Source organism: Nipponia nippon, unplaced genomic scaffold, assembly GCF_047370975.1.
Source record: "Nipponia nippon isolate SJK-2023a ecotype South Korea unplaced genomic scaffold, ASM4737097v1 scaffold_9, whole genome shotgun sequence".
Taxonomy (NCBI): domain Eukaryota; kingdom Metazoa; phylum Chordata; class Aves; order Pelecaniformes; family Threskiornithidae; genus Nipponia; species Nipponia nippon.
In genome coordinates, this window is record NW_028262413.1 from 25,872,538 (window position 1) to 25,898,286 (window position 25,749).

The following is a 25,749-nucleotide window of genomic DNA, read 5'->3' on the forward strand; positions in this document are numbered from 1 at the left end:
AGGACAAGCGAGCATGGGACCTCATGGCCAGGGCCACCACCAGAAGAGCCAGGAAATTTGGACAGGAACTAATGATTTTTGAGGAGCAGAAGTCCCAATTTCCCTCCTCGGATGATGCAGCTTGTCCTTGGGAGCCAGCAGGTAAAGCCAGCCCCAGGCTGCATGGCAGGCTGGGAGGGAGACAGCAACTGCACACCCAGATGGTCTGGACTGGCTCTGCCACCCAGGACTCTCACCATCCCCCCAAAAACAAACTGGGAGATTGCAATTCCCCCCACGCTCCTTGGTGGTTTTTCCCCGGTGCTCCTCACTGTCTGCTCTCACCCCCCCAGACACCTGCTTGAGATTCACGGCATCGCCCAGCTGCAAGGCCGTTGATGGCATGGCGTGATGAGGAGGCTCTGCCTACAAAAAGCTGCCTGTGCGTCTTCTCCCAGCCATGCCAAGCACCCACATCCCAGCTCCAAGGTCTAGCTGTCCCCTGCACAGAGGGGCTTTGCCTCCATCCATGCAAACCCCTTCCCTGACTGGCAAGTCCCCGCAGAACAGTGGGAGGAGATGGTGGCCAAACAGCCAGCACAACGCGGCATGCCAGCTGGGGTCAGCAGGCATTTTTCAAACCCAGACTCATCTTTATCTGGACATTTTGGGGAGGACCCAGATGGGGAAGCCTGCCGTGGATGCATGTGAGCACACCACAAAAACCAAAGCCTGGACGAGGACTTCTGCACAATGCTCATGGCCCCACCACCGGCACCACTGAAAATAGACCCAGTTGTGGTAACGGCTATATTGGGGCGCAACAACCCATCCAGTAATGCTGAAGGTACAACCTCCCACCAAACCAGCAATGAGGGACTGATCCAAAAGCTGTTCCTGCCTGATCCAGACAGTCATATGCATATCAACCCCAGCAGTGCTGCTAGAGAAATTCAAATATTACCCAACATGACCTTCAATGAGCCGCTTTCTCTCCCTGGGCTGCCACTCTCCAGTGTAGAGGGGAATAAAATCCCTGCTTGAACACAACGAGTCTTATCTCAGCGCTTGCAGTGTTTCGAGATCAAGAGAAGGCAGACGCTGCAGAAGCACAGTCTTGCATATTACTGCATCTTCAATAAAGCCAGGAATAGTATCCAAGACAGACGTGCTGGCACCAAGTCACCTGCTCCAACCACTTACAAGACTATCAGATCTGCTCTAGGAAGGGGGGAGGGGGCGGGAGGGAAGGTGTCTCCAGTAAGAGAGAGGTAGCGAAGAACAGCGATGAAAGGGGACAGTTGATGTAAGCGAGAGACGTGGGAAAGAAGAAATCCAAGCTGGGTCCTCCATGCATCAGTCCCACCAGTTGACTGAGGACATGCTGTTGGGGTCTCAGTTCACCTACCACCAGCAACCAATACCCCACAGAGTGGCTGCACCAGGCTCACCTCCTTTATTGAATTAAAATGCAAAGCTGCTCGGTTGGTGGTGAAAAGGGGAAAGGTCCCAAGCAGGAAAGCACTAGAGATGCGTCTGAGTCAAGGGAGGGCAGAGATGGTTGGAAACATGGAGCCCAACCACAGATGCCTGCAAGCATCCTTCACGTTGACCAACCCAGCCTTGGCCCTTCTTTAGCACTGCTGCTGCTGTGCATAGGCTGCTCCTGGTCACCAGAGTCATCCTCACCTCCAGCAGTGTTGTCTGAGCAGGAAAGCTCTGACGATGGCAAGCTGCTTCCCACTGGGAGCTCCGGTCTCACATTAAGCTCCCCCATCCCGTGCCCACCTTCCTGTCAACAGGGCCAACATCACTGACATGTGGTTGGCTTCTTACATTGCTGCTCTGCCTCCAGCACCCCCTACACTGCCAACACCCGCCATGTGTCCTTCAAGCCAGGATGCTAAGTGGAAGAACCACCACAGGGCAAAGTCTTGCTTTTATTTCTTTTCTTTCCCCCAAACTCAGCAAACTAGGGAGGGAGGGAGCTGGCAGAGGAGCTTGCCAAGCTACTCTCCATCATTTATCAGCAGTCCTGGTCAACCGGGGAGGTCCCAGATGACTGGAAGCTAGCAAATGTGACGCCCCTCTACAAGAAGGGTCGGAAGGAGGATCCAGGGAACTACAGGCCTGTGAGCCTGACCTGGGTGCCGGGGAAGGTCATGGAACAAAGCATCTTGAGTGCCATTATGCAGCACGTGCGGGACAACCGGGGGATCAGGCTCAGCCAGCATGGGTTTATGAAAGGGAGGTCCTGCTTCACTAACCTGGTCTCCTTCTATGACAAGGTGACCCACTTAGTGGATGAGGGGAAGGCTGCGGATGTTGTCTACTTGGACTTTGGTAAGGCCTTTTACACTGTCTCCCACAGCATTCTCCTGGAGAAGCTGGCTGCACACGGCTTGGATAAGTGCACTCTGCGCTAGGTTAAAAACGGGCTGGACGGCCGAGCCCAGAGAGTGGTGGTGAATGGAGTCAAATCCAGTTGGCGGCTGGTCACGAGTGGTGTTCCCCAGGGCTCAGTATTGGGGCCGGTCCTGTTCAATATCTTCATTGATGATCTGGATGAGGGGATCGAGTGCACCCTCAGTAAGTTTGCAGACAACACCAAGTTGGGCGCAAGTGTCGATCTGCTGGAGGATAGGAAGGCCCTACAGGGGGACCTGGACAGGCTTGAGGGTTGGGCCAGGGCCAACTGTATGATGTTCAACAAGGCTAAGTGCCGGGTCCTGCACTTCAGTCACAACAACACCATGCAACACTACAGGCTTGGGGAGGAGTGGCTGGAGAGCTGCCTGGCAGAAAAGGACCCAGGGGTGTTGGTTGACAGCCGCCTGAACATGAGCCAGCAGTGTGCCCAGGTGGCCAAGAGGGCCAATGGCATCCTGGCTTGTATCAGGAATAGTGTGGCCAGCAGGACCAGGGAGGTGATAGTGCCCCTGTACCCAGCACTGGTGAGACCGCACCTCGAATACTGTGTTCAGTTTTGGGCCCCTCACTACAAGAAGGACATTGAGGTGCTGGAGCGTGTCCAAAGAAGGGCAACGAAGCTGGTGAAGGGTCTAGAGAACAAGTCTTATGAGGAGTGGCTGAGGGAACTGGGGTTGTTTAGTCTGGAGAAGAGGAGGCTGAGGGGAGACCTTATTGCTCTCTACAACTACCTGAAAGGAGGCTGTAGTGAGGTGGGGGTCGGTCTCTTCTCCCTAGTAACAAGTGATAGGATGAGACGAAACGGCCTCAAGCTGCACCAGGGGAAGTTTAGGTTGGATATTAGGAAAAACTTCTTCACCAAAAGGGTAGTCAGGCATTGGAACAGGCTGCCTAGGGAAGTGGTTGAGTCTCCATCCCTGGAGGCATTTAAAAGACAGGTAGATGTGGTGCCTAAGGACATGGTTTAGTGGTGGACTTGGCAGTGACAGGTTGACGGTTGGACTCTATGATCTTAAGAGTCTTTTCCAACCTTAACGATTCTACGATTCTATGATTCTAAAATAACCAGGCAACTTTACCCAAGCAGAAAAAGGATCCTTCCCCTCCATGGGAGATAGAGCAGGCCCCTTTCCTGGGGACCTTCTCAACCACCGCTGCAGCCCAGCTCTTCAGTGCCCCCTTTCAGAAACGTACATATCATCTTCTTTTTGCTTTCTGGGCTGGAGGCCATCATCTGTTCCACAGGAACTGGCTTCCCAGCAAGGTCCCAGCGCTACACTCAACCTTCTTGCAGAACACAGCTCTTCAAGTCCCTGAAACTCCCCCCAGCTCATCATGTCCATCTACACCAGGCTCCTCCAGCTGCCATTCCCCAGCCATTCTCAACAAACCACCCACACGTTCATTTTTTGGTCTGTTCCCACTAAAGATGTTCATGTAGGAAGACTAGAAGCAAGAGGACCAAAGCCATGGTGATAGCAAGGCAGACACATTTTCTTCCTTGGACCACATGAAATTCACGCACAAATCCAAGCAGCGCTCAAATGGCCACTGTTAATACTAGCACTCTCTGACCAGCACGTTAGAGCAGGCAAAGGAGCAACATAAAATATTTCACAAGTGCCTTGGTGCATCAGTCTCCTGGAAGGAGGATATAAATCCAGGAGGCCTTTCACGAACCACTCGTCATGGTGTGATGCAGCTCCAGCCGCTGTTAAAAGCCCACTGATAACCACTGGCTACATAAAACCCAGCCAAAGGATACAGAGGTTGCAAACAGCCAAGCTAGAGACAACCCTAAAACACAAATCTGCAAAGCAGGCAAGGGAAATCATATGAAAAAGCAGCATCTTCATGGCAAGATGTTTTAACCCTGCCAACTCCCCGGCAAGCCACAAGACCTATGGGGTCTGTCTCATGCTACAGAGCACCCCGGCCGGGATCCTGAGCACCAGGGCCACAGGTTCATCCAGGAATGACCCACAACCCAAGCAGCTCTACAGACAAAGAACATATTACAGAGCTTGGCATCTCCATTTAGGCAGATCAACAGGTCAGCCAGTAAGCTGTAACTCCCAGGAGGCTATAAAGAAAGCAGTTAATCTCTGTTTTTATGGAGAAGGATATTATGCTTGAACTGAAGTTCCTACTGCAAGCATTGCCATGCCAGGTACACACCAGCACAAGCCCTAGACAGCAGGTTCCCACTGCAGTTAGAGTTCCTCATGTAAACACCCCGGGCCAGGTCCTTCTCAGAGGATACCTGACTCCTCTGCCATCTTCGAAGAGGTCAGAAAAACATAGTATGCACAATTCACTGTGCACTATAAAAGAGACTGAAAACAGGCCCTCTGGAGATGATGAGAACCCAAAAGTTACCAATAAACTTTGACCAGGATTAGCAACCAAGGACCACAAGGACCACAAGCCAAGGCAGACACTTGGTAGGTCAGGGCTGAGCATGAGAAGCTGGCTGTCAGCTAGGAAATGGCACAGCTCCACCTGCCTGGTTCATCCTTTTCTTCATTTTTTCCCCCAATTTTTCTCCACCTTGGTCTTGCAAGTCTAAACCTCCAACACCCAGACATTGTGGCTGCTGGGACCCCAGCAATTCACATCAGGGCATGGCCACGCAAGCCCATACACCGGTGTGCAAACTTGGAGCATTAATAAATAAATCATTTAATTAATTAATTATGCCCATCCAGGCACAATGTCTTGCGCAAAGTTCTTATCTTTGGAAAGCTGCAGTATATACAAGTCAACCAGAGGAGACACAGCTCAGGACTGACTTACTAACAATTTCAGTATAAAACTGAACTCTAGTAAATTGAGAAGGGAGGAGATAGATCCAAGACTTGCAGTAAAAATGAGCCAGGCTCCAATCTGCCTCATCTAGGATGGGTTTCTCTGCTTGCTGGGCACATGGTCTAGTGACTACCTTTCTCCCCATCAATCCCAGTATCCAGAGCAACTGCATTGCTAGCGCCCGTTCCCAGGTGAGAAGGGACAAAGCCCAGCCCACAAGCCACTGCAACCACTCTGCTGCTGCTGCCAAGCCAAAGGACCCATGATGGACAACATAATGGCGTGCACAGATGTGATTTTATCACATTGCTAAGAAACCAACTTTTACATCTGGTAAAGCACAAGACATGATGGGAAAAAAAGGCCCCTGTGTTTTCAGAGAAGAGCCTACAAAGAACAGAAGGGGTATGGGGTGAAAGATGGACTTGACTTGCAGGTGTTTTCATCAGCCAAGCTATAAATGTGGCATGGGGGCAGCTGTACCTTCCACAACAGCCAAAACTACAACATTGGCTTGCATCTCCCAACATCCAAGGGATGCAAATGGGTCCAAAAGCAAGCATCAGTCACACTTGGAGTCACCATGCAAGAGAAGCAGTGGAGATACAGAGTTACATACATTCATAAGTGAGTCGAGCATTACCCCAAGGTGGTCCTTCTGATGATCTAGAAGGGGCTCATCTCCAAGATGCCACCTTAGCATCATTGAATGATTTCAGTTGGCAGGGACCTTCAAAGATCATCTACTCCAACCCCACTGCTGTGGGCAGGGACATCTTCCACTAGATAAGGTTGCTCAAAGCTCCATCCAACATCACCTTCAACACTTCCCATTACAGGGCATCCACAACTTCTCTGGGTAACCCCTTCCAGTGTCTCACCACTCTCATCATAAAACTTTTCTTCCTTATGTTCAACCTAACTCTATCCTCTTGGTCTTGGTCCATGCAACATGACCTAGAGGTTCCTTTAAGCACAGAGATGGCACAGAGGCACGAAGTGGTGTCACCAAGCTGGCATGGCTACATTTGTCCTATCTTCCATAGCCACTGGGAAACCAGGTATTAATGTGGTGAGACCAGCTTGCAAAAGAGACACAGACGCAGAGCCAGGGGCAGCAAACAGTACTTTGCTCAGCCACATCTACACCAAACCGTCATCGCCTCTCTCAACTCCAATTCAGTTTGGACACAGTATTGGAGAAGGGAGAATTTAACAGTTTAGCCCTGATGGCTCTTCTCAGGAGAGCAGCGATTGCGCTCAGCTCTGGAAATCTCATGACCGAAAAGGATATCGACAAATTGGAGGAAGTTCAGAGAAGAGGAACAAAAATAACAAGGAGGCTGAACACACTGGTTTGGAAGAGGAGATTAAAAGAGCTAAATATGGATAACTGGGTTCAGCAACAGCTATGTGGGGACACAGTCGTATCTACAAATGCACAGGGGATGAAAACAGCAAAAGAAGAGAGGAATTACGCAGGGTGATGCAGAAGGTGACAGCAAGGAGGAATGGGATGAATCAAGGATGGAAACATTAAGAAAGATGTTGGCCACAGGTTCCCGGCAGTGAAATTTTTCTTAAACACACCAGTATTTTCCAAGTAGGAAAATCCTTCATCCTTCCCCTTTCCCCACATCCCTCAGTACCACAAGGCACCCACATCACTCCCCATGGCATCCCCTCAGCACCCAAGTGCTGCTGACATCCCAGATCCCCCCATGCTAGGCTCTGAATCACCAACAGCCACAATCATGGCACTCCCAATACATGGCAGTGGTCCTCATCCTTCCACAGAGAGCCAACATCCAGCTGTTTTGGACTTGCCCAAGTTCAGACAAGGCACCAGCAAATCTTAGGCTGGCCAAATTTTGGCAGGGTTATCTTCTCCTGAGGTTCTTCCACATTGCAACCATGATAACAAGCATCGCTGCAATGAGAGAGCAGCTTCAGCACAGAAGTCCACCTCTATGGCTGAACCAGGAGGTCCATGGCCAAGCAAGCAGGTAAGAAAAAAATCATTCTCTCATCGCATCAGTCTACCTACGAACGGCAGTAGGTGAGCTGGAGTATTTTCTAAGCACTTCTGTGCAAGAAACTCTAGCCTGCGGCAACAAACAACATTTGGTCTTGAAGTTCTCGTGGACTCTTGTTTCCAAGGCATGAGAAGCCAAGCTGCGCACTCAGCACTCATACCTAGAAAATTTGCTTGGGGAAGGAGGTGACATGAGGTCTCTGCAAGGCAGGGTGCATCTCCTGAGCCACCTGCACAGCTCCTGGAGGAGATCTAGCATGGGGGAAGCATCACTTCGAGGGCACCAGGGGACTGCAGCCAGCTTTGATGCTTGCCTTGGTGGCATGCTGTGAAGCATGGCATCTCGTTCCCCTGTCCAGACCGCAGGTGCATGCAGCTATGGATATGGGGGAAAAGAAGCAAATCCATTCACTGGGCACTGGATTCAGAGACTTGCTGGCACGCTGCACACATGCCGCAAAAGCAGGAGCGTTTTACACACGCATCATAGCTGTGTATTGGTGGCTCCTGGAGAGGCTCAATTCCAGGGCAAGACACACGCATTTCAGATGCGATAAGCAGTAAAGTCTAGGAGGAGTTTCAGATCTATTTATCCCTCAGGCAAGAGGAGACATCTTCCTTGCATCTATTTAATATTAAAGACCTATTTTGGTATGATTTTCACGTCCCAGCCCTTGCAGGCTGCATGTTTAGGAAGCTGCCTGCTTGGCTCTCATCTCCTCTTCTTTGTAGATTTTGCTCAAATTGCCAGGAGAGATCCTGGTGGTTTCCAGACAGAAAGTCAGCTCTGTCCGATGGCCTGATGGGGAGATTACAGGAGGGGAATGAGCAAGAAATAAGCCCAATCACATGATATATGAGGATGTAGGCAAGCAAGAGGAGGGTGTCACCACGCATGTCCCATACAAGGTGGCCACAGAGTAGGGACGAGCACAGTGCTGCCCTTTAGGGACTCCCACCTGGAGAAGCAGCTCCCAGCATCACTTGTTGAGTGCATGCCTCTGTCTCCCTGGCACACAATACAGAAACCTCACACTAAGATGGGGGATGACAAATGTCTTCACTTTTGTGCTGGGTCCACAAATCCTGCGTCTCCCTCCACTCCCCAAATCCCAGCTTTCCAGCAATTTTTTTCAAACATGCTATTTTTAAAGCAGCACAAGCCAATACTCCTATTCTGGCTGATACACACTGTGCTCTCCCCAATCCCTACAGCAATGGCTTGCACCCATGTCCATCAGCTCCCACTGGGAACACACAGGCATCAGTGCCTGCGGGATGCAGCAATCTCAATAGAAAGTTTTTCAAGCCAGTTCCCAAGGGTTTTTTAATTACTGAAATCAAGCTGCTCTCTTTCTAACACCTAAGCAGAACAGTGTCCAGTCACATCCACCGACCCCAAAGCCACACATGCGCTTACATTGCCATGAAATCTCTACTGATGAGTCGCAAGAGGAGGGAGAAAGAGCTTTGCAAGTGAAGCAATGGACTCCCACCACCTACCATCACTCTGGATTTTAATTCCAGCCTCAGAGACGAAAAGCAGCTCTCCCTTCTTCCACTCAAATACCTCTTGGTGCCTCTGGTCTGATCAAAAGCATTTGTCAGGAGGCAGGTGAACCAAGCCAGGCTCTGCCCCAGGAGCATGGGCTTCACCACGCCAGGGGGAACATCCCACCCCGAGCCAGGCTTTGTCAGTGAGCCCTCCTGCAGTGTAAGTCTGTTTTGTACCCACCAGCCTGATAACCGTAGCTTCACTTGGAGCTGCAGCATTCAATGCTGCCCATCTGTAACACCTCGAGCATACGGTGTCGAGAGAGGCACCTTTGCTCCCACCGACCTCCCCGCGCAGCATGAGTCAAGCCCCGGACACCTGTCCTGGGTCCAGTATCTCCTGCGCTGCCCTTGCCAAAAAAACACCCTTGTGTCAACCGCAGTGCCTTGCAAATCCCATGCTGCTGGCACTGCCACAAGCCGGTGCCCCAGATGCTGGACACAGCTGGGCTGCAATGCCTGAAGGTCTCACCCACCACGTTTTATGCTGACAACCAACAGCCGCTGGCGGTCAAGCAGCACAACTGCAGAGGATCGATTGCTCGCAGGGAAGCTGAGCAGCTGGGGAGAAGAGGAGACAAGCTAGACCTGAGCCATACCATAACTCATCACCTGCAGACTACCTATCAGCCGGAGAGCAGTGGAGCCAGGCTGGGGGCTTTCAGCATATCTCAGGGAGCAGAGCTTCACGATTCACATCACAGGACTATGCCGCCCACAGCCACACTCCTCCTTGAGAGCACTCAATGTAAAAATAGAAGAATGGCTTCAAGTGGCTGCTTCATCGGCTCCTCCGGACCATAGCGAGGGGAAGAGCTTGTATCTGAAATCCAAATAAGCCCCCACCAAAGGGGGATACCGGCACCACCCACAGCTGAAGCTTTCTTCCAGCCCAATTAAGTTCCAGGAAGGAGCGAAAATGAGATGCTGGGGCTGGCAGGCATACGGGTCAGGGCAGCAGCAGGGCTGAAAGCCAGCCAAGGTTATGTTCAGCCAACATGCTGGATTTTTAGCTAGCGTCCCTAAAATAAAGCAAAGATGCTGCTAGAGATAGACCCACTGTAAGCAAGCCCAGATCTTCACTGATTTTATTCCCCGCCCTGTTGAAATTTAATAGATTCTTCAAATTAACAGCCAGCTAAGGCAGAACAATCCTAACATCATGAAAAAGAGCGGAATAATAATAAATACAGGCATTTTAGCACCAAGGACGCCACACTCAAGGCACCCTGCTGCGTATCAGGCTTTGCTGGCCACTGTGGCCCCGAGCTCAGACACCCATGATTACAAACCAACCATTCTACCAGGGCCAAGAGGGATCATGGCACTCTCAGCCAAAACAGGCAACCTATGGAGAAGAACACAAGTCCTGTTTGGAAAGATGCAACGGAGTTGTAAGCCGGAGCCTGGAGGGGTTTTATGCCCAGCAAGAATGGTATAAATAGACAGAGCCCTTGGCAGGAACAGGGAGTGCTGACGCTACACCCAAAGCACCCCAGCTGGCCTGGGAAAGCAGCCATGGACTCAGTGAGGGAAGCTGAGCACCCCAATGCCTGCACACAGAGGCTCCCAGCTGCGGAGAGCTCTTCCAAGGCAAAAAAAGTCAACAAGGAGCAAGCGCTGGGGTTAATTACCTGCTGGCTGCATGCTTCAATCTCCTCCATCCTCCCCTCCTGCCTTGATGAGAGGTGGAAAGGGACTGGGGAGCCCTTATCTGCTCCCCAGGGCTTTCCACGCCCAATGGTTGGCTTCGAGGGACAATTAAAAAGTCATCTTGCCAAAGAAATGCTGAGGGTTCAGAGCTGGCCTGGAGGCCACAGGTGGGCATCCCATGCTGTTCAAGTCATCCTTCTGGTCACTTCCATAAAAAGGATGCCCTTATCATATAGGGACCCTGCTACCCTACAGCACCACATTCCCAGGCTCCTTGGGAAGCCGGTCCCACAGTGTTTCTTGGCCTTTGATTCCTAATTAGGGATTTTTTATCAAGTCCAGGTTCTTGGGGAGGAAAAAAACCCAATAATAATATAAAACCAAGGCAAGTGGGACAAGGCAGGATACCAGAGTCCCTCCCAAGAATGTCACTGTCATATGCCTGTCCTGGATCGGTGTCATGACCCAATGGCACCCCATAAGAGAGGATTCCCCATTGCCAATGGGACAGTCCTCCAGAGCCTACAGTGGAAGCTACAGGACTACTGCAATGGTTGGCCAACAGCTTTAGATATCTCTACTTCAGCCTGATGAAGCAGAAATGCATTTCTGCCTGGAATAAACCCATCTGACCTTTAATCACACCATCTCTCTTGAAAACACGGAGGTGGCGTGTCTGTACACACTCATCTACTCTTGCCTTGTACCTGATGGAAAGGAATAACAGCTTTTTATTGACAATAATCATGTGAGACATCATTTGGACTGAGGGAGAAGGTCCCCACCTAGAAGCTTCAGGATGCCAGGGCATGCTAATGGGCTACTTGCCTGCAGACAGCAGGGCTGCCACAGGTCAGGGCTATGAAGTAGGGCACTGGCCGGGGAGCAGCAAAGCTTTGCACGACTGTAGGACACCCTGTGAGTGGGCAGGAAGGTACACACAAAGGCAAGGGGCAGATGGACGGACGACTGTTTGGGGCAACTCCCACACTTAGAGTGGTGTGGGCAGCAAAAGCCCTCCTTGCCCTCACCACCCATTGCTTTGAGTCTCTGTCAACATCTACATCTGATGATGGCTTCTGTCAAACAGAGGCTGAAGGTGACACCCTGGTGCCTGTCTGAACATCGCCAAGCTCCTCTCCACAGCAGATGCCACAGCCACATCCCCTAAACAATATCATGTAGCTCATGCAGGGACACCAAGGAAGTCCCTGAGGGCATCTAACACAACGCAGCCCAGCACAACAACAGCCCAGTGGCACAACCCAAGTCTTTGGCAAACCCAACCCACTCCCACCACGAAAGCAGAAGTACAGGGGCAAAAAAAGAGTTAGGAAGCAAAGCACAGCGTTTCAGAGAGGCCATGCTGCCCCAGACCTGAAGCCAGGGAGGCCTCTAACTCAGGGGATCAAATGTGCAGGGCAGTAGAGGCTGCCAGGAAAGGAGAGGGGCATGGCTGATATGTCAGATCCAAGAGATGCTTCTTGACCATGGAGACTAAAGTCAAAATGCTGGCATTTGAATGGCACTGCCTCGGGGAAGAAAGTTGATGGCTGCAGGGATGAATGCCTTAGGAAAGCTGCATGGGGACTAGGAAAGGACCAGGGGCTGGGAGGAATTCAACAGGATTAAAGAGTTAAAACCTGGTAAAAAGCAAAGAAATTACTCCCTTCACATGAAGAAACATCACCACAGACACGATGGAGAAGGGGATCTGAAGAACATCCCTGAATAAGGTAACAGTAACCACAGGAACACAAATAAGGATGCAAAAAGCCAAAGTGACACACCAAAGCCAACAGGCAGTGCTGAAGGAACAGCACCGACTTCCAGAAGGAACAAGTGAAGAAACCAGAAGACACACAAGGTTTCAGAGATAGAGAGGAGGGCACCCAGCTGGAGTCATGCCAGGGGACACTGCCCTGGGCAGAGCTATGCAAGCAGAGAGAGATGTGAGATGCAGACTAGTAGAGGAGAAAAGCCTTTCTCCATTATATTAGCAACCTCCCTTCCCACCCAGAGCAGAGCAAATGTCTTCTGTGCCCTCTCTGGCCTACATGCCAGCAGCCTCTGCAGCTGCCGTCCTTGGAGATTACTGAATCAGGGTCCTGTTCCTTTAGCTGAGCACCTCCCATGGTCCACAGCTGTCACTCTTCTTCCCTTGAAAGCCAAGAGACCGTGACTCATCAGTCATCCAGCTTTAGCTGCTGCACAAATGATCCCCAGCCCCGCAAGATGTCCTACCCATCAGTCATCACAACCTCAGCATGGCAGCTGCGAGACACCCCAGAGCAGAGGCAAGAGGAAGAGTGCAGCCAGCCCTGGCTCTGCTGGCAAGGCGATGACCCACACAAACCTCATGCACGCGTTAACCGAAGGCTGCTCCGGAGCTGGAAACACAAGACTTAGGGGAGCCCCTACTTCTGCTGCCTTGGGAGTGTTTCTACCAGCCATCACAGCACAAGCAGCTGCACCCCACCCTTCTACTAAAACTCACTCTGCCAGACCACTCGCCCACCCTCCTCCACGAGCCCTGCCTCGGCCCATCCAACACTACATGCTTTCCAGTCTGGATATGGCCATGATGGGACAACTAGTGCGACAGTCCTCCCAGGGGCCAAGCCCAGATCAGGGTTTCAGCTCCAGCATTTCACGACTGTACCAAGGCCGACAGAGCACATGCACCGCAGCTGGAGAACAGGACACTGCTCTGGAGCATGGAGACCACCCAAAAAAACCTAAAGGGGTAGGCTCCCCACCTTCTGCTTCCCCTACATAGATCTTCCCCCACCTTGGAGGCTTTGCCCAGCAATCCATCAGGCTGACACATACAACATTGCACTTGCAAACCAAACCCTGGTCCCCAAGCAAAGAAAAATACACATTTTCCATTAGACATCAGCTGCAAGAAGCCAGCCAGCCTCTGCTCCAGCTTGTTCGCGTCCTCAGAAGCAGTAAGAGTCAAACAGCCACCTTCTCGGGCCAGGAGAGACATCCTTGCTCCAGCCCCGGCTCTGCCGCTTCCCCCACTCTGGGAGGACCATGCAGCCACTGCCCAATGCTGCGGGCAGGAGCCAGCCAACATGGGGACCTAAGCTGCTTTCCCAAGCCAGCAGCTCCCACCTCCTCGCATGCAGACAGAAGAAGACTCCAGAGAAGGGAGGTGAGCACAGAGACTGCAGACACATCTTGTTTTAATTGCATCAGCAATCACTAAGCAATTAATGGCAGGGAGGAGGAGGAACAGGGCACTGGGAGAGAGAAAGGGACGCAGCAAGCAAGGGGAAACAATTTACTCTTTCCCTAAGGACAGTGGCACTATTTACCGCTGCAGCTGCAGCTGTGGTGGCCTCACCCACTGCAGCTCATCTCAAGTGGTGCCCAGACCACTAACGAGACTTTCTTTGTGCTTTAAGCCCAAAGTCCTTTTCCTGAAGTCATCTCTTAGCCCCAAACAGAGGTCTCCAACCCCCCCATGTGTGCAAACCCTCCCACATGCTTCCCAAGAGCCACAAGCCATCGCAAAACCCTGGATCAGGCAAACACCACTGCCAAGGGAGAGCAAGGACGAAGGATGGAGCCTCCCACCACCGTGCTGGTGCTCTGGTCTGCAAAGGCGCCGCAGCTCCCACCCAAAGTGCTGCCCGGTCCCCATCATCACCCCCTGCCTGTCCCACTGACCGCAGCAAGCAGGAGAGTGAAGCTCATCCCTGGGAGATGTCATCCTTCAAAGCCTCCATGGCTTGATCCCAGAGATCACAGCTCCCCAAACGCAGCCTGGAAAACGGAGGCACTGGGATGCCAGAAAAGCATCATTGCCAAAGAGCAGCAAACCAAGTGCCAGGATCCGAGACCAGCTTCTCTGCATCTTTAGCCACAAGGAGCAGATGCTTAAGGAAAAGCCTGAATACAGCAGCACCAACAGCTGGAGCAAAAACCTTCAAGGAAGGGGAAATCAGGCAGCAGCTGCTGGTCTGATCCCCAGCTTGAAAAGCCGGCCCTGAAAGGAAGGCAGACAAATGAGGAAAGCATCCGTGGGAATTGTCCACCAATCAGTTTGCAGCCTTCTCACCTAACCCTCCTCTTCATCATGTCTGGCAGCCCAGCCCAGTGATGTTGCCTGCTCCAGGATGGCAAAGTCAGGCAGCGGTGGTCTCCCCATGCTCAGCCGAGCCCAGGCAGGCTGGCAGCTCCACTCACCTCTGCTCCTGCTGTTGAAATAAAGTGCTATGGCAATTTTTTGCTCCGTTTAACGAGTGCCAGGGACTGCCAGCGCTTGCAAAGCTCAGGGCCTGACCGTGCCCCTGCTGAGCAATTCCTGCTGCAGTTCATCCAGCAAGGGAAAATGGCTTTCGGCTCATTAACAAGACTGTGCTGAGATCAGGGGATTCATCCCCCCAGCTCCCTACAATAGACAGGACAGCCTGAGACACCCCAAAACTCAGCTCTGGCAACCCATCAAGCATGGAGCCAAGCAGAGTCCTTGGCCAGGTCCCAGGCCCTCCTCCTGCTTGGCTTCAACAATCAAACGAGCTGGGCTGCAAATTCAGGTACGCTTGAAGGAAAAGCACAAGGCACTCTGTGCCGGAAAGCTGCCGGCTTGAGCAGGGAGCTGGCAGGAAAGGCTCAGCTGGCAGCAGAGGCTTCTCTCTGAGGATACCCATGGGAACAGCCCACTTGGTACCCCCAAAGGAGACACCACAACACTTCACTGCATTGACTTCACTTTTTCTAGAAAAAGGATCAGAGGTGCAGACCCCATTTCCAGCACGCGGTTTCTTCTGGGTTGGTTCGTGACCAGTCGTGGCAGATCAGTGGGGAGCTGGTGTAGTTCAAACGCTATGAGCTGGAAACCTGATACACCTCAAGGCTGAGCACCAGCCAACTGCTCAAAATCCAAGCTTTGCTACAGCAAAACCATCCTTCACCCGCCAATCCTTGGCTGTTAAAGATTTAGGCTGTCAGCTGGGGTTGGGTGGCAGTTCCAGTGCTCATAAGGAGAGGTCCTCCACGTCATAAGCAGTGCAGGCAGAGGGGTGATCCATGCCTCCAGCCTGCAGTTTATTAGAGTTATTTTCTCTGCTCGTCCCATGAGAAACCACATTAAAAGAGGAGAGGGGACTGGAAGGGAAGCCTGCCCTGTCCTCGCCCCGGGCAGACTCTGATCGCAAGTAGCACATTCGCCCAGCAGCAAGGAGTGATCAGGTAGCTTTGCAGCGGATACTGAATTTGCCAAGAAGCAGGGGAGAGGCGCAAAGCACCGTCAGCAGCAGGCAGTGATTTATAAAGCCAAGGTGCCTTTCCAGGTCACATATCGACAGGAGCCTCACCTCCTCTGCAGGCAGGGAGCCAGGCCGATTATCTGTCATATGCTGCAAGACGCAGTGCCAACAGCCAAGCTGAGATCACCCAGTTTGTTTGCAAAAATAAATAAATAAATAAATAAAACCACACACATGCAGGCAACCGGCTTTTGTTCAAGCCCATGCTTGCCGGTGGTAGGTGAGCAAGCATGTCAGCCTGCATGAAAACATGTAACGCCTGGAGGCTGATCCTCCCTTGAGCTCCTGGTAAAAGTGATGGCAACCAGCAGGCAGGAGCACTGCTCATGGGAGCAGCTCTGCAGCTGCTTGACACCTGCCTGTGGGTGTTCTCCCACCTCGACTCACCCCAAATTCAGCCCCAGGGCTTTCACGGTGTTACAGGCTTCAGAGGCAGAGCTGTCTGCTCCATGAATCCCGCCGCTGGTGCGACGTTGCCTGAACACGGAGCGAAGCAGTGCCTTCTCCTGTGCTGCCAGGCGAGGAGCAAGCAGCAAAACAGCCTGTGCAAAAAGAGGGTGTTTATAGGTCCACTCTCACAAGCCACGTGGCTTTCACAATTAGTCTGTGCTAGCAAGCGCACTGATTTTTAAGAAATCAATTTTAAGAAATCAGTTTTTCAGAAATTCAAATTTAATACAGCGTTTCCTCCAAATCCTGTTTCCTCTGCCAGACCGGAGGGATAAGCTGAGAACCACCTGCACCTGAGTCAGCCGAGAGTCACCAAGCTGAACCATCGCAGCTTGAAGGACGCAAGCTTCTGGAGCTGCTGGCTGCCAATGCCGTATTAATCTTTTTTCCTTCCTTCTGTTTTACCGAGTAATCCCCAGATTCAGCCACTCTGCAGCAAGACGCCATTCGATATTCCTCAGGGAGTCTTGGAGCCTTTCCTCCCCCTGGGTTCAAGAGTGGGAAAAGGTTTGCGGTGCTTGTTTGATGGCCCTGGAGAGCAAGTGCAATACAAATCCCATCACTTCCGAAGTGTATTTCATCCAGAATTTTAAGAGAGAAACCAAATTACACAGGAGAGAAACTCAAGACACACAGGTTGAGACTTTGAGAAGCGCTCACTAATTTTTTGTTCCCTTGGGTTCTGCTGAATGCCTTAGAGGATGCTGATTTTCCAAGGAGGGGATATTCAGAGATCCTCCAAAAGAACATGTGCAACAACTGAAGCACCTAACCTATCACTGATGAAAATATAACCCAAAACAACGATACAACCTTGTGTTTTGAAGGAATAAACAAACCTAGAAGAGCCAAACTGTCAATGCACCATCATCATCGCTCAGAGTGAAACAGCTACGCAAAGATTTGAGGGTTCAGGTACAGAGAGGTGAGCATGCCTATGGAAAAAGCTTTATTCTAGATTTCTAGCCCATTTTGGCCCCACCAGCTGCATGTCCAGCCCATGCAGGCCAGAAGCAAGGCCAACACATGCTGCCCCGCGGGACAGGAGGCTCCTCGGAGAAGTGAGACCTCAGCTGCATTGGATCTAAGCAACAAATCTTCACCTGCGACTTCAAACAACATGACACACTGGGAACCTGTCATTAGGTAATTAAGAACCTGAATATTTTTACACCTAGGATATATATCACTGCAGGCCACGCACAAGCAAGCCACCCATCACTCCACTGTGATGGTGGGGGGAGCCTCCACTGCTGTGCAAAAATGGGACCAGAAGCTGATGATCAGGGAACAAAAATAAAACCTTGGGGTTGTAAGCCAGGCTCCATCCCAGCCGAGCTTGCGTGCTAGAAGTTTAAGAAGGGGGTTGTATGCTGAGAGCTTAAAGGATTTAAGGGAAGGATTAACCGTGGCTTTGCTGATGAGGGAACCGGTGGCAAACTTGGAGCAATCCCATGAGGATGGGGAGAAGCTGGAAGAGGACAGGGAAAGGGGGGACTAGCCTACGACAGCAAAAACAACAGGGACAGTTTGCTTTGTGTAGGGAACTCAACCAGGAGCTGCTCTTCCAGGCATTAACAACCTTTGTTTGCTGTCCACCAAATACAGTGGGGACAGTTCTGGAGTCCCATCTTCACGGGAAAGCACTGGATCATTTGGGGAACTGAAGGTGCCCACGTAGTGTACAAGTGAGAATATCACAGCCCTCAGTCATGAGTAAAGGTACCCGAAAAGAAGAGAGTGCAGGGGGCCTGAAGGAGAATGACATGGTGGTGGGAGTCCTGGTCTACAGGTGGGGTAGGAGGGAAATCTTGCTACAGAGCAGCAGGCAGCAAGGAACCACATACTGGCAGCACCAGCTGATCCAGGAAAGCTTCACGTTTGTTGCCTAAGAGCTCCACAAAGTGTTTACAGCCAAATCAGGCTTATGTCCAGGTGGACATAACAGATAAAAAGCAGAAGGCGGCCGATCTTCTGCTCCAGCTCAGCTACACGCAAAGAAACATGCAACTGGAGGGGTTCGTTCCAGCAAGCACGGGATGCTGGTCTCCAGGAACATACGTAGACAGACTGATGGACTTGTCTGGCAAGCTGGAGCCTAGCGACAAGGGCATGCTCCAGCTGGGAGCAGCTAATCTACCCACTCAACCCACTCCAGTTGCTCAGCAAACAAGCATGGTCCCCTTAAGAGAAAGCAGAATCAGCACAGATTTAGCTGGAAGAGGGTGGGGATATCGCTGAGCTCCAAGCCATGGTCTGAACCTTATCTGCCGCTTTAATACCTATCAGTGTTGATACAGATTAAAGGATTAGTCAGGATTACTAAAGGCAACCCCCTTTGCCCCAGGCAGCTAGGATGGGCATGGGTGCGGCACAGCTCCGGCATTCCCTCTTGCGCCCACAGCCCTTTGCGCTGCACCCTTGGGAAAGAAGGAGCCTACTGAAAGCATTGTGAGGAGGCCCTCCATGAGCAACAGCAGCCTTGAAAAATCAACGCATCCGCAGGGGAGCGAGACTGGGCTCTCCAGGAAGAAAAGGAAGCCTCACCAGCCAGAATCCCAGCAGGAGTCAAGTTTGTTGTCCCAACGGTTGCTTACCAACACAGGCCACGTTCAGCAAGTCATTGTGGACCAGCACCACCACCAGAAGAAACCATGCCACCATGCTCCAACCATGGCTGCCCATTCCTACCCTCTGCATTTGTGCAGCGTTGGGAAATTACCTAGTTAAAACCTGCTTTTGATGTTGCTCGGCAAGGCTTTTAATTGGATCATTTCCCTGACCCAGTTCCCCACATGGTTGCACAAACCCTTGAGCATCAGTGTGGGAAGAGGTGGCCAAGAGGAGGCAGGACACCTCCTAGTGTAGCAGCAAAGCTCCAATGATCACACAAGTAGGCAAGAAAGTTCCTGTGCCTAAGCTCAGGCTGAACACAAATTTTGTGAGATTTCTCATCTTCCAAGAGATCATAATCAAATATCTGCTGTGTCCAGAGAGCTGCCTCCTGAAATGTGGCTGGGCTGAAAGCAGTTCAGGACAACAGGCAAGACTGGGGATCCCAAAGCAGAACAAAACCCCAAAGCTGCCTCCCGTCCCCATGTACCCCACTCCCTTCTCCAGGCAGGAGCCATCAAGTAGGAAGATCATGGCTGTGCTCTTCCCCTGGGCAGCAGGGAGGAAGGCAAGACCTCACATCTCAGCCAGTCATCATCCAGGACAACGCAGCTCTTAAGGATAAGGGTACAAAGAGTAGCGGTAAGCCCCCAGGCAAGAGGCAAGCTGTGTGTAGGCGCTCAGAGGATGCCCGTCGAGGAGAACAGGCTACAACGTGGCAGAGGAGGTGGAACAGTCCACTTCTGATGTCCAGACAGATTTATGGAGGAGCTAATAAAATGCAGACTTTCATTTTGTGACAATTTAGCTACCAAACGCCACAAAATGCAGCTTCACTTGTCCACGGCACTGGTCGCTATTCTTCACGCCCGGCTTAGGGGAAAGCAATGTCTTGAGATGCAGGCGGGCTTCGGCGTGCACCCACATCCTGACACTGCCACTTTTTCATGTGAGTTGGCTTTGGTGGGAGACCCTTCCAGTAACAAACCGCTGGGGCATGTGAAAGAATCGCAGAATGGTTGAGGTTGGAAGGGACCTCTGGAGGTCATCTGGTCCAACCCCCTGCTCAAGCAGGGCCACCCAGAGTAGGCTGCCCTGCTCTAGGGAGTGTTTTATGTGGCTGGCCTGCCTCTTTTACCAATTAATCCCAATCCAGCACCTCCACATAAAATCTGCATGCTGAGCGTCATCTCAAGCATGGGAGGCTCTGAAAGCACTACCCGTCTGAAGGGCTTTGCAAGTCAGATACTGCTTAGACCAAAGGTGGAACCAAATCTGGCTCCTCCAGTTCCCTTGCTTCCCCCACAAGGACAACACGAGGGAATGGGAGAGGCACTGAAGCAGTCAGAGGCAAGAAGACAGGCTTAGACAGGGCAAAGACCTGCAGAGTAAGACACCACCATTCTGAAATGATCACCAGGTAGTGCACTCACATCCACATGCCAGCATCCCACATCCCACTGTGATTCAAGGATGATCCTTTAGATCAAACTGCAAGCCCAAGGCAGTCCCCCTGTCCTGTCCTGCACAAAACGCAGCTCCTCTCCAAGGTGAAGCCCAGGCAGCTCTGCTCCAGCAGCTAGCTTCTTTCCAGCAAAATACCACCAGGCTCAAACTGCCCAGTAGCTATGGCGGAAGGCACATGAAGCCCAGGCCACATACCGCTAATGTGCTTGTGAAAAATATACACAGATAAAAGATTCCTTCCCTCTACACAGGGAAGGTGTGAGTAAGAGGAAGGACCAAAATCTTCCCCAAACTGATCACACTTCACTCAAAAATACACACTGTACAATCGCCTCTGCATAAGAAACAACATGAAGCGTCAAGATCTGCAGTACTGGACTTTCAAAAAAGCCTAATGAGCCACCCTGTGCTGAGATTTTAATTTTGCTCCAGAAAAAGCAAGCAGCATTTGCCCCACCAGGAACACACAAGCTGCAGAAGCTGCACCGGGCACTCAGGCGACCGCCTGCCAATAGCAATAAATCTGACACCAGCGCCAGGACAGGTCAATTAAGCCCCTACAAATTCTTGGCCCAGATGGAAGAGCAGCTGCTTTCAGCCCCGTTGGGTTACAAGCCAGGTAGAGTCCTCCAGTGAGTCTCCAAAGCCAGACTTCCCATCCTGCCCCACTCCCCGTAACCCCAGGCAGGAACCAGCATGGCTCCTGGCTGACATGGATGTGCTCAGCCACCCCAGGACTTTGAGGAGCTCTGTGGGCAGAGCCACTGAGCCTGATGGTGCTTTCCAGAGTTCATGTTTCTAGAGCCAAGAGAAGCCCCTGAGAAGGAACATGCTATCTCACTGATACAACCTCCTCCAGGTTAGTATCAAAATTGTTTATGTTTTATAAGGCTATTGGTTGTGACTTTAATCCTCTGCTCACCAGTGGTAGTTGTCATACCCCGGTTGCACTCACCCTTTGCTCCTGCTCCCTCCAAAGCCCCTGGTTGTTTTAAATGAACTCGAGCGGCAGCACGCCCAAGGCCTGGCTTTGTATATTACTCAAATGGACATGACAGCCACCGACGTTCTCACCAGGAAAGTCCCATCTACAAAACATGAACCATAAGGCTTGACATGATATGCAAGCCACCAGCCAAGAGATTCAGAAGTCCTCCTACAAGAACGCTTTTCTTAATAGCACCTTAAGAGTTGTCTGTATTCAGTTAACTCTGAATTAATCGAGCTGACCCAATACAACCAATCCTGGGTCCTTTGGGAGAAGCACAGTACAGCACAAAGCCAGGGTTGGATCCTATGCAAGCCAGGGGAGCACGTTAAGCTTCCTCCAGAGGATCTAACTCTGCCCCCCTATGAAGCAGATGGCATCAAAAACATATTTTGCTTCATGGCCGCACAACTTTGGAGAACACATGCCATGTATACCTACACGTCTCATCAAGGAAGAAGTGTAGCTCCTTTTCACTGCACAAGTTGTCAAACAAAGTCACAGCATACGGACGTGTGATTTTTAGTGAAAACACTGCCAGAAGGAGCATGACGAAGGGGGCAGAGTTAAGGCTGCTGCACTCAGCTTAGCTCTGCACTTCACAGGTGCCAAGAGCCAAACACTCAACTCCAATGCTGCACCAACCTACTTTTCAGATGGCTCTTCATACAATACCCTAAAGATCATCCGTATCACATTGTCACCATTGCATCCTCAACACCTAAAGCTATGCCAGCTATCAGACTCAGTACGTCAGCTTGTTGCAGGATCAGACGGCATCCTGAAGGAGCAAAAGCAATTCATTGCGGGAGGAGGGGGAGCGAGGAAGATCGATGTGTGCCTCAGCAAGTTCCAGACTGTTCCCATCAACCCGACCACGTGCAAGCAGATCCCTCCTCTCAAGGATTCAGTCACCTCAACCACAATTTCCTGCAACCTCTCTGACCGCTATTAGATCATCTCACGCAGCACGTGACAAACTCAAACACTCTCGCGGAGAATTTATAGTCCTATAACCCCCAGCAGGAACAACCAGCTGGAGCATTTGGGGGCTTCCTAGGGTTGTTGATTGTGCTCACCCACAAATTGTTTTACAAGAGAAAGTCCCGAGAGTGGTACTTAGTCTCAAACAAAGATTATTTTTGGCAGCTTTATCAGAACAGTTCTCACTCCCTTAAGCTCTTCTTGGATGAAAGCACATTTAGAGAAACAGTCCAGATGTTGGAATATCAATAAAACAAAAAGCAACGGTACAATGCAGTCTTGAAGAGCCCTTTACAAATAAACACAACTTTGGGGAGTTTCTGCTCAGCAGCGCCAGGCCCACACTCATAAACCAAAATGACATGCTCACCTCACCTGGAATTGGAAAATAAAAGCTGGTTTGGGTTACCCATCTGCAGGATGTGCACACAAGAACCGCTCCTGCAGCTCTCCTTCCCCTAAATGGTCAAGCGACTCAGACCACTCAATGGATTTTTAATCAAATTTTCCAAAATAACAATTTACAGAAGAAGTTACAACTGAGCCAAACCCCAAAATGAGAAACTCGAGCTCGGAAGATGTTATGGGAAACTTGCCATCAGCTCAGGTTAATCTCCCATCACAGCAACGGGTTTGTCCAAGCAAGGAGACACTCGTCACGCATGTCTCAGTTTGAACCTGGGGAGGTCACCCATGAGGGCTTTGACCCTCACAGCATTATTTCCCACACCCAACAGCATTTACCATTACCATCAAAAACTTGGCACCACAGAATCATAGAATGGTTTGAATCTGAAGGGACCTTCAGAGATCATCTAGTCCAACCCCCTGCCATGGGCAGCGACATCTTTCACCAGATCAGGTTGCTCAGAGCCCCATCCAACCTGACCGTAAACACTTCCAATCGTGGGGCATCCACAACTTCTCTGGACAACCTCTTCCAGTGTCTCACCACGCTCATCATAAAAACATTTCTTCCTTATTTCCAATCTAAATCTACCCTCTTTCAGTTTAAAACTGTTACCCCTTATCCTGTCACTACAGATCTTGGTAAAAAGTCTCTCCCTCTCTTTCTTATAAGCCCCATTTATATACTGAAAGGCCACAGTAAGGTATCCCCAGAGCCTCTCCAACTGAAGAAGCCCAACTCTCTCAGCCCTTCTCCCCAGCAAAAGTGTTCCAGTCCTCTGACCATTCTCATGGCCCTCGTCTGGACCCGCTCTAAAAGGTCCATGTCTTTCTTGCACTGGGGACCTCAGAGCTGGACTCAGTATTCTAGGTGAGGTCTCACAACAGCAGAGTAGAGGGGGACCATCACCTCCCTCCACCTGCCAGATATGTTTCGTTGGATGCAGCCCAGGAGATGATTGGCCTTCTCGGCTGCAAGCACACATTGCCAGCTCATGTCCAATTTGTCACCCACCAGCATCCCCAAATCCTTCTCTGCAGGGCTGCTCTCAATCCATTCACCCCCCAGCCTGCACTGATAGTGGGGATTGCCCCGACTCAGATGCAGGACCTTGCACTTGGCCTTGTTTAATTTCATGAGGCTCACATAGGCCCGTTCCTGAAGCCTGTCAAGGTCAACTTCTTGAAGAAATCCAACCGTATCACACTACTGCCCCAATCTGCAAGGCCACCGTTATTATAAATTAAGCAATCTTTTCCTCCTGAGCCACGCTGGCCATCTCCAGCAGGTCTGGGATGACTTTAATCAGCTGCTCCCAGAGGACTCTGCCTCATTTCCGGCTGACAGCAAGTCTCCAGCATGTTGAAGGCGGCTTATTTTCTCCCTCCTCTCACTCAGCCCAGGGGTGGCAGGAACACTTAACGTGATCCCATTAAACTGGCCAGAAGAAACCCAACCCATGCAAGCCACAGCCGCATCTTTGCCCTTTTCGTTCACTGGCAATCTCAGCGTGAAGCACTGTTGTCAGAAGATTTCTTGGGTTTCCTTAAGTTCTTCTGCTAAGTTCTGATTAAAATCCTGCTTAGTCGTTTTCTCTTTATTTGACTTCCTAGAACTGATAAGTGAAGCAGACCTGAGAGCAGCAGTGAGTGCTGGAGCTAATAGCCACCAATACAGCCGGGCCCTCCGAGTCTCCCACACCAACTCGTTACGATCAACAGGAAATTGAAAGCAATTCTCTTCCCATCTCCCGTATCAGACCATCAGCTCCCAGAGGAGACTGGGTTTTAATGGCCCCGCTCACTGGCAGGAGGCTGGAATTGCTCAGTCGACGTGGGCTGCCAAGGCACCTCTTGCCGGGCACTGCTTTAGAGCCGTGTTTGAAATGGGTTGACCAATGAGGATGGTTCCCAAAGGTAATGCACAACGGTGGAGCAGTGGGTAAGGAGCAAAACACGGCACAAAAACAAAAACAAAACAAAATCAAAAACAATCAGAGGGATGGAGCACCTCTCTTATGAGGAAAGGTTGACAGAGCTGGGGTTGTTCAGCTTGGAGAAGAGAAGGCTGCGGGGAAACCTTATTGTGGCCTTTCAGTACTTAAAGGGGGCTTATAAGAAAGATGGGGACAGACTTTTTAGCAGGGCCAATAGCAATAGGACAAGGGGTAATGGTTTTAAACTAAAAGAGAGTAGATTCAGACTGGATATAAGGAAGAAATTTTTTACAATGAGGGTAGTGAAACACTGGAACAGGTTGCCCAGAGAGGTGGTAGATGCCCCATCCTTGGAAACATTCAATGCCAGGCTGGATGGGGCTCTGAGCAACCTGATCTAGTTGTAGATGTCCCTGCCAGTTGCAGGGGGGATGGACTAGATGACCTTTAAAGGTCCCTTCCATCCCAAAGCATTTTATGATTCTATGATAACACAGGTTTCCATGCCCAGAAATGTCTAATTTAACAAAACCCCAGTCCCCCACCCCAACTCCACATGCTCTGCTTCATGACAACGGCTTCAAAAGAGGAGCCAACCTCTCATCACAGGCTCCTTGTGCTACCAAGTTGGGACCTGCGCCACATTGGCTCCCCCTCCCTGCCCAGAAAATCTGGCTACTTCTGCGGCCTGGAGGATGAAGCCATTGGTTTCTTGCCCAGAAACAACAGGCACCTGCAAGTCTGGTCACTCTTGTTCCTGCGGCCAAAGGCTGGAGACCATCAGGACACCACAAAGATCTGGTGCATCTCACTCGTCCTCTTCTCCCGGCCAAGAGCGGCTGAGGAGAGCCCCTTCCCTACAGGAAGGGAGATGCATTTGACCCCAGGGCTCAAGCACACTGGGAGCATCAGGTACAGAGGTGGTGCAACGGGAACCCCAAAACAGCCTCCGTTCACAAAACAAGAAAAACCAGAACCAGATCTGCTGCTGCCCTCTCCAACACGTCTTCCACCTTTGAAGGGCCCCACAGAGGGAGGTGCTCCTGCCAGGAGCCAAGGCGCTACTGTTGAGTACACAGCCTGGAAATCCCAAAATTTCAATTTTTTTAATGCCATGCACCTCCTCACACCCTTGGGGGAACGGGTGAACACTGAACCCAC

The 25,749-nt window shown here is 51.1% G+C and overlaps 1 protein-coding gene across 4 annotated transcripts in view; it reads right to left on the minus strand.

Annotated features, from left to right (window-relative positions):
* ZNF609 (zinc finger protein 609) overlaps positions 1 to 25,749 on the minus strand; it is a 75,205-nt gene that overhangs the window by 23,762 nt on the left and 25,694 nt on the right. Inside the window, exon 1 of one of the 4 annotated variants that reach the window (XM_087745511.1) lies at positions 16,129 to 16,249. The exons of the other annotated variants lie outside the window; for them this stretch is intronic. The gene's annotated coding sequence lies outside the window, so the exon portion shown is untranslated. Of the gene's footprint in view, positions 1 to 16,128; positions 16,250 to 25,749 lie in introns of those variants that run through there. 4 annotated transcript variants of the gene reach the window in all.